At 39.6% G+C, this 9,252-nt stretch overlaps 1 long non-coding RNA gene across 1 annotated transcript; it reads left to right on the plus strand.

The window, feature by feature from the left end:
• The first annotated feature begins 982 nt into the window (after positions 1 to 982).
• Positions 983 to 7,258, plus strand: LOC102976239 (uncharacterized). The gene is made up of 3 exons (XR_448082.3): positions 983 to 1,076; positions 5,832 to 5,941; positions 7,179 to 7,258. It is a non-coding gene; the product is annotated as an uncharacterized lncRNA (long non-coding RNA).
• Positions 7,259 to 9,252: the final 1,994 nt, after the last annotated feature.

Here is a 9,252-nt window from a genome sequence, read left to right on the forward strand (position 1 = left end):
ATCCATTTTGAATTAATTTTTGTATATGGTGTAAGTTAAAAGCCCAACTTTATTCTTTTGCAGCTGGATATCACCAGGCCTTTTAGTAACATTTATTTTTCTCATTTATAAACAGGATTGTAAGTTACATCCTACCTTCTCTTTTAAACCTGTTATATATAACATCATATTGTTAATAAGATGACTACACTGTGGGCAATCTAAGAAGTAGATTTTAATTCAATAAGACATTTTTTGTTGATTGTATTTCGTAGGTTGACTACACTCTACACCACAGTGTCTTAGGGGCCTATAAAGAAAGACATCAGGTGTGTGGAAAAAAGAAGTGGACCAGGGGCTGAATTTAAACAAACAAACAAACAAAAATATCACCAGGGGTTGTTAGGAAGAGGAGTCAACTCTAGAGATGAGCGCTGTCTTCACCAGTAGGTTTGGAGACACGTAGTGTTAAGACCTCAGCTACCATTAAGGACTTTTATCATTAGAAACGCAGTCTAGAAGAGTCCTCTGATGCTCTTGTGGAATAAAGGCATTTCTTGGTAGTTTGCAGAAGATCCGTTTTGTTTTCTGCTCAGCGTTAACCCGGGAATTTTACCACTCACCCCGGCTGGGCGGCGCGGCCGCCCTCCCGCCGGGCCCGCGCTCACCCCTCGCGTCCGGGTAGCCCTGGTCGCGGTCCTCGCATCCTCCCCGGGGTCCGCCGCCCCGCCGCGGGCCTTCCCATCCTCTCTGCCCTTCTTGGAGGCGGCCGCTCTTGAGCCGCGGGGCTCGCGCGTCTCCCGGCTCCTCCGCAGCCGCCGCTCGGCTGCAGAGGCCAGCGCTCCACCCCGAATAACCCCGTGGCGGTTTGCCGGGCTGTGTTGTTCCAGCTCCCGCAGGGCGAGCCCTCAGGCGTGGGGCCCGGCCCTGGAGTGTGGCTGTGAGCCCCAAGAGACCTGCAGACTTCTTCAGACCACCGTGTATCTTTCAGGACAGGATTTCTGCGGACAGCACTTGGAGTGTCTCCCGCCAAAAGCAAAAACACTCGGGACGACAGAAGCTTAACTCTGCTCTTCCTCCCAGCAGAGCTTCAGAAGGTGGGGCAGGTCGCGGTTGAGCAAGGGAGGCTGGGTCGCTGGGTCGCTACAGGGATGGGGATACAGGTGGCGGCAAGCAGAACGGACCTGAGCACGTTTACAAATCCAGCCTCTCGTGAGGTTATGAATCGTGGCCTGGTCCGACGGTTATGACCTAGTGAGAAAATTACCTACCCCCGGTCACCTACACAGCACTGCCTTTGATTGAACGATACCTTTTCAGAGCAGATGCTCGGGCTTCCTCCTTTAATAGGTACATGTGGGGTGGATATCATCAGTCATAAACTTTAGTGAGAAGTAGACTGATAATCAAAAATTAAAAAACAGAAAAGAACTTCAGGATGATTATGCCTAAAAAGGCTGCTTACAGACAAAATCATAGAAAACGTATTCACTTCTTGAAGATTCCTAAGTAGGGAGATTTTAAAAGATTATTTAGATAGTTAAGTTCTTCAACACATGTAAATGTAGTTCATGTACGAGTAAGGCAGCGTGATAATAACGGGAAAAGTCAAAAACTTGGAATCAGGGCAAACGTAATTGAGCCCCGGTTCTGCCTCTTTTTAAACTGCGGACTTGGGCAAATCACCTAACCTCTCCCCCCCTTAATTTCATCATCTTTAAAATAAGAATAAGAATAGCATCAACGTTATAATACCGTTATGAGAAATAAATGATGTAGAGTATATAAAAAGTATATTGTAAAGTGCTATATAAATATTAATTTTTCAACAAATTTGTGTTTTGTACCCAACTTACACTGTAGCCATTTTTTCCCCAGAACCACTTATTTCTATTTTTTATCTTTATAATCAACATTGACACTTTTCCTTTTCTCTACATCATTGTATTTGTCACTGCACATCACTTTAAAATGGTTTTTTGTCATCTTGTTCTATAACTTTAATTTTGGTAAGGCCAACCTTATGAAAATTTACTATTTTCTGTGAGCCATGACATTTAGGTGCCACCAAGTGGATGGTGGTGCCTGTTTTATGGTTGTGTGGGCTTACTGGCTAGCATATTCTCTGATTTGGATAAGAGAATATAGATTAGTCTATAACCTAGCCAATTTTTTCTATCATATCTATTAAAAAAATAATAGTCCTAAAGTATGACCTACTTAATGACTAATGACATATGTTGGATATCTTAATAAGACATAGAGACACACAAACACATATTCAAAGCCCTTTCCTCACTCAATTTCACCTTTTTTTTTAAATAAAGGGATTCTTTTTTTAAAAATAAATTTATTTATTTATTTTTGCCCACGTTGGGTCTTTGTTGCTGCGCACGGGCTTTCTCTAGTTACAGCGAGTGGCAGCTACTCTTTACTTGTTGCGGTGCACAGGCTTCTCATTGCGGTGGCTTCTCTCTTTGCGGAGCATGGGCTCTAGGCGCGTGGGCTTCAGTAGCTGTGGCACGCGGGCTCAGTATTTGTGGCTCATGGGCTCTAGAGTGCAGGCTCAGTAGTTGTGGCGCACGGGCTTAGTTGCTCCGTGGCATGTGGGATCTTCCCAGACCAGGGATCGAACCCCTGTACCCTGCATTGGCAGGCAGATTCTTAACCACTGCACCACCAGGGAAGTCCTCAACTCTTTAATAACAACTTGCCAAAACCATCAAAGGTTCTTTTGGAGTTGAAGCCAGAGCTAGAATGTTGCAGCTATTAGAATGGATGAAAGGTGAAGGCAGTAGAGAGCTATTGGAGTGGCGTATTCCTGAAAGCCCTGAAGCACAGGTGGAGCCAAAGTAGAGCAGGTAGGGTAGGAACCAGAAAGGAGTTGTGGTATGCTCAGCATTAATCACTGGGATGTCAGGGAGAATGTTGACATCAAGTCATTACCAAAATGAGCCAGAAAATTAGGAGACCAAAAATGATGCCTTACCAGGGCAGCAATTAGGGACCAAGATGAGTCAGGCTGCCATGGGCAAAAGCCAATGTATCCTTGTATTAAATCTTGTATGCAAATGAATGGCACCGGGAAACTAGAATCTCCCTTTGGGTTGATGTCAAGAGCTTTCCACAGTTGTCTTCCTTTTTAAAAAATCTGATATTTATTGGGCACTTGGTATGTGCCATCAGTGTTCTAAGCACTTTATTTGTATTATCTCTTGTAATTTTTATAACAATCTTATGAAGTAACCAATTTATCTGCATTTTATAGAAGAAACTGAGGCAAAGGAGGTTAATCAGCTTGTCCAAGGTTACTCATCCAATAAATATTAGAGCTGTGACTCTATTTCAGGCAGACCTCAGAGCCTATGCTCTAAACCACTATAGTACATGGCTCGCTGCAGCTTTAACTCATGCTTATTAGCCGTCACCATTTCACCAGGCTCAGCCTTGAGAGAGATGGCTAGAGACATGCATATCAGGTCCAGATATTATTTAGTCTATTTTTTTTTGTTAAGGACATAATATTTCAATAATTTTTAAAGAAGTATAACTTAAGGGGAAAAAAAATCTTTAACTTTATTCCCTTTGAGGTTAAAAAGCCTCTATATAGTTTGCTGCATAAAAGCACTTGAAATTTTGCCATCAGAATTCTTCATCGTGGATTCTGCTCAATTTTGTTCATTTATGGAAGACAAGTTAGCTTTATTGTTCCTCCTTCAAGGAAAGACCACATTTACCTCTCTGCATTCTAAACTCTCAATCCCTGCATCTTTTCTTTCTAGAGGCATATTGGATTTAAAGGGATTTCAGGATATCCAAATGAAAATGTCAGCAAATGAGATATGTGGGGTTAGAAATCAAGAGAAATTAGGACTAGAGCTATGAATTTGGGTGTTACTCATGGAGAGGTTATAGTTTAAGTCGTGGGAAAATATTCAAAAAATGAAAAAAGAGAGCTCAATCCATATGAAAAAGACTTTATAGATCATTCTAGTTCAGTCCTTTCCACAAATCTCAACTCCCCAGAACAAAAAAAATCCAGCTCTACTGCTGTACCTGTGATGATGGAAACTCATTACCCCCTGCATTAGTTTCCTCTTGTCACTGTAACAAATTACCATGAATTTAGTGGTTTAAACAACACAAAAATACAGTCCTATGGTTCTGGAGGTCAGAAGTCCAAAATGAGTTTCACTGGGCCAAAATCAAAGTGTTGGCAGGGCTGAGTTCCCTCCAGAGGCTCTAGGGTAGAACCTACTTCCTTGCCTTTCCCCGTGTCTGGAGGCTGCCTGCATTCTTTGGCTCATGGCCCCTTCTTCCATCTTCAAAGCCAGAAACATAGCATCTTCACATCTTCCTTTGTCTCTGGCCCTCTGCTTCCATCATCACATCTTCTTTGATTTTTCTGCCTCCCTCTTTCATTGTTTAAGGACCATTGTGATTACACCAGGTTTATCTGGATAATCCAGAATAATCTCCTTAAATTAATCATATCTGCAAAGTCTCTTCTGCCATGTATGGCAACATATGCAGGGGTTCCAGGGATTAACATATGGACATCTTTGAGGGCCATTAGTCTACTACACCCCCCAAAGTAGCCCACATCCTAATGGCTAGAAAGTTCTGTTTTTTTTTCTTTTTTTTCTTTTTTTTTTTGCAGTACGCGGGCCTCTCACTGTTGTGGCCTCTCCCGTTGCGGAGCACAGGCTCCGGACGCGCAGGCTCAGCGGCCATGGCTCACGGGCCCAGCCGCTCCGCGGCATGTGGGATCTTTCCGGACCGGGGCACGAACCTGTGTGCCCTGCATCGGCAGGCGGACTCTCAACCACTGTGCCACCAGGGAAGCCCTAGAAAGTTCTTATACTGAGCTAAACTTTGCCTACATTTTGTGCATTGACCCAGGCTTTGTCTTCTGAAGTCACAAATATTAATATCTGCCACATAACTCTCCTTCAGATACTTGAAGATATATTGACCCCCTATCCCCCAAACAAAACCGTTTCTGCAGCAGCTTAATAGGATATAGTTCTAAATCCTATTATCTTGGTTGGACTCCTGTGGAAAACTTTGTTTTATCAATGTTTATTTGAAAATGTGGTGTGACCTGATCAAGCAAGAATAGGTAGGGCCAATATTCCTCTGGTTCTAAGCACTGAATTTTAATTAACAAAGCCCATGATTGTAGTCTATTAAATTGTTGCCTTTCCAAATGCTACTGAAGGACATGTTTACCTGAGCTATAACTGTAAAGTTGATTTTTAACTAAAATACTGCCTTTTACAATTAGGTTTATCAAATAACTCTTTAATGTCAATGAACAAATTAATAATCCTTAACTACATGTGATCTACACACTTAATTACATGTGAGTTCCTATCCAAATCATTAATAAAAAAGTTAAGTGTGATGGAGCCCATAACAGAGCCTTGCAGCATAACTGAATGACTCGTCCAAGAGAACATTTATCTGCTTTCTTGGGCCTAAGTCCTTCAAACAAGATCTAACTGCACTGTAATCTGAGCCACAGTTTTTCATCTTGTCCACAAGGAGTTCAATGTTTTATGCTCTTCATGTAGCATTTTCCTTGACCACCAATCTACCAATATTATCTGAAAAAGAAATAAAGTTAGTGTAGCTTAAGTTATTTTTGGTAAACTCAGGCTGGCTGCCAGTGATCAACGTCTTCTCCTTAAGTGCTCTCAAATCACCTAGGAAAATACATTCTAGACTTTTTCCTGGTACGAATATTAAGTTTTCCAGAATACAGTATGCAGACTATATTTTCCTTCCCTTGTTGAAAATTGTCTTGTTCTGACTTTACAGTCATTTGATCCCTCTCTTCTTCCTTACAGTTCCTCAGCTGTGAATCATTGTGATGATGTACAGCAGGAATGGCCTCATCTGGAAACCCTCGTGGTCCAGGCTGGGTTGTGAGGTGCGGTCAACTCCTCAGAGACTAACAGTAAGGAACACAAAGAGTAGTTTCATCATGTGAGAGGAATGGGGTAGATGGTATATGTGGAGGCTGTATCAATGATTAAGTACAAAATAAATAAATTTCATTATTTTCAATTTAATTGTTTATTTACTTAGCTTCCTTACAAGTCTACAAAGAAGTTAGAAGGTGACTAGAGGAGCAATAGGAACCTTTTTGTTCTGAAGCATAGGGATCTTTGATCAAGTACATACTGGCAATAGACTTACCAATATATAACCAACACAACCAACAGTGAATAGGTTTTTATCACAATTTATCACTTTCCAGGCTAAAAAATCCTTATTTTTACATGTGAATAGTTTATACTCATACCAATAATTAAGAAAATATGGCAACAGAAGCATAATCTACAATTTTGATGATTTTTAATAAATAATCTGGTGAAAGACTTTTAGTGTGATAGATGCAATTAGGTACATGCTTGGTTTGGGTACTGGTGCTCTTAAACATTTGTGGAGGTTGTAAATTTAGTCTGTTTCCACAATATAAGAATATATAGATATTGAACAAAGACTAATTTAAAAACTGACTTTTAAATGTCAAATGAGAAAGATTTTTGGAAATGGTTATTCTCCTCTTGGGAAAACTTGCTCATGGTAGACTTCCAACTGATATTTGTTAAATGATTAAAAACTTGATAGTACCATCCAAATTACTGGTTTAATTTAAATTTGTCTATGTTAGCAAACTTTCTGTCTAGCTGCTAAGGGCAGCATTAATAACTTGCATACAGAGAGAGAGACACTTGTGTAATAAGATGCCATAGACATTTCTAATAATTATATTTTATGAAAAAAAAATATAGAGAAAAAAATCCTCGATTCTTTAGATATTGAGATGTCTTTGCATTTTTTTAGATTTTTCAACTTGTTTTTCTTAGTTTTTATAACATATTTCATATTTCAGCAAGGAAAAACTTTAAAAACCTCTGGCATGTATAGCACCATGTTTTTAATTAAAATGCAAAGACTATTTATTCTCTTATAATGCTAGGTAGATGTGTTTATTAGAGCATAAACTCTCTGAGCATAGAACTTTGTGCTATTTGTCTTTATATCCCCAGAACCTGGGGCAGGAGGAGTTCAGTAAACGTTTGTATAAATGAAAACATTACCTTTCAGATCATCTGTATGAAGAGAACAGAACAAAAGAGGATGTATAAAGATTTTCACTTACTTAATTTAGTACATCTTCTTTACAGATGTTTGGTGTTTATTGTCTCTGGAGAGCAAAATTGGTCTGAAGCTGAAGAGATAGTTCTTCATGACTTAAGCAATGAAGAGAAATGAAGAACTATTCCATGTTTACCCATTTGACTTGCTCTTAAACTTTAGTCTGAGTTCTTTATATCCCCTCCACAAAATGCGCCAAGTCAGTTAAATAAGGTTACCAAGAAGTTTTGAGGATATGTGAATGAATGTGAAAAACCATTCATTATAACAGCTACATAAACATTGTACACCTTTAAGAAAAGAATAGTGCTATTTAAATTTTATATGTATACAAAATTAACAAATCCTCTTTGGTCTATATCATTCTAAACAGGATTTTTATACCTACAGTTTGGGATTTTGACCTTTTGGTTAATCCAGAAATTTGGTCCAGTTAGTTCTTTCACACACGTGTGCATGGGTGTGTGTGTGTTTGTGTGTAAATTTTGGTTTTGCTCTCACGTCGGGATTTCTCATTTGTCTCTGGCAGTCACAGATAACATTACTTCACAGAACCACTCTAGGAGGCGGTTTAGAATAATTATTTAGCTTTATGGTTTTGTGAAGCTAGATTTGTTTTTTGATAGAATGTATGTAATATAAATCTTTCTCATTAAAATCCTCCTAACAATAGAGAAAAGTAAATATTACTATCTCAACTTTCCACAAAAGATCTGGAAACCAGTGTAGCCCTAAGATGTTCATCTTTTTCAAGTCCCATTTTTAGCTTTAAAAATTCATGGACTATTTTGCCAGAATACATATGTTCATTATCTTGATTGTGGTATTGCCACAGGTATGTACATATGTCAAAACTCATCAAATTATACACTTAAAATGTACAGTTTATTGTACATCATATATCCTAAGAAAATTGTAAAAAAAAATGTAGCTTCGTGGAAGAATGAGTGAACTATAGTAACACAAAACATAGATGAACGCCACAAACATAATGTTCAGCAAAAAAAGCCAGATACAAAAGAGTACATGATATGTGATTCACTCTTAAGGGATGGTAGTAACTCAAAAGGAGTATGATGAGGTCTTCTGAGGTGATGGTGATTTTGTTTCTTGAATCGGATTACATGGGTCCATTTACTTCATGAAAATTCATTGAACTGTGCTTTTATGAACAGGATCTCTGTGGTTAGGGAATAGTTCTGTATCTTGATTATGGTGGTAGTTATACAAATCTACAAAGATGTGATAAAATCTCGTAGATTTTTTATACACACATACAAATGAATGCATGTGAAAGTGGTGACATCTGAGTCTGAGTGGTGAAGTCTGTGGATTGCACCAATGTGCAATCAGTTTCCTGGTTTTGATATTATACTACAGTTATGTAAGATGCTACCATTGGGGGAAACTGGGTGGAAACTCTCTGTACTGATTTTTCAACTTCCCGTGAATCTATAATTATTTCAAAATAAAATTCTATTGTGTAAAGTAGTATTTTAGTATGTGAGCATCTTTTGAATTTTCTACTTATATGCCCTTTCTAGAAATTTCCCTCCTCCCCCCGCTCAGGATTGTGGTGAAAGCTGTTATGTTCAGTCTAAGTGGTCCCAAACCTAGATGGCAGTTGATTAGTCCAGGGGTGTGGGCATCTATCCTAATGAGGGAATTAGAGCCTTTTCCTGAAAAAATGGCATTTGGACTGGGAGCTGTCTCTCTTCATGTGCCTATACCTTGTGATTTCAAGAGCTTTCCAGAGTGTCCTGTTTTCCATTGTGTAGTCAAGGGTAGCAGAAGAACCTGGTCTACAGAGAAAAGGTGGTATGAAGTAGATGTACGAAAAGCAGGAGACACAGGAGAGGGAGAGTCCTTTGGACATTCCTGGCTCCTTATGTGCAGATGAATTCCCGTCCTTTGGTTTGCAAGAGCCTTTTATGCCTTTATAATAAATTCATCTTCCTATCTAAAAAAGATCCATATGGGCTTCCCTGGTGGCGCAGTGGTTGAGGGTCCGCCTGCCGATGCAGGGGACACGGGTTCGTGCCCCGGTCCGGGAAGATCCCACATGCAGCGGAGCGACTGGGCCCGTGAGCCATGGCCTCTGAG

The sequence above is a fragment of the Physeter macrocephalus genome, chromosome 11 (genome assembly GCF_002837175.3).
Source record: "Physeter macrocephalus isolate SW-GA chromosome 11, ASM283717v5, whole genome shotgun sequence".
Classification (NCBI taxonomy): Eukaryota; Metazoa; Chordata; class Mammalia; order Artiodactyla; family Physeteridae; genus Physeter; species Physeter macrocephalus.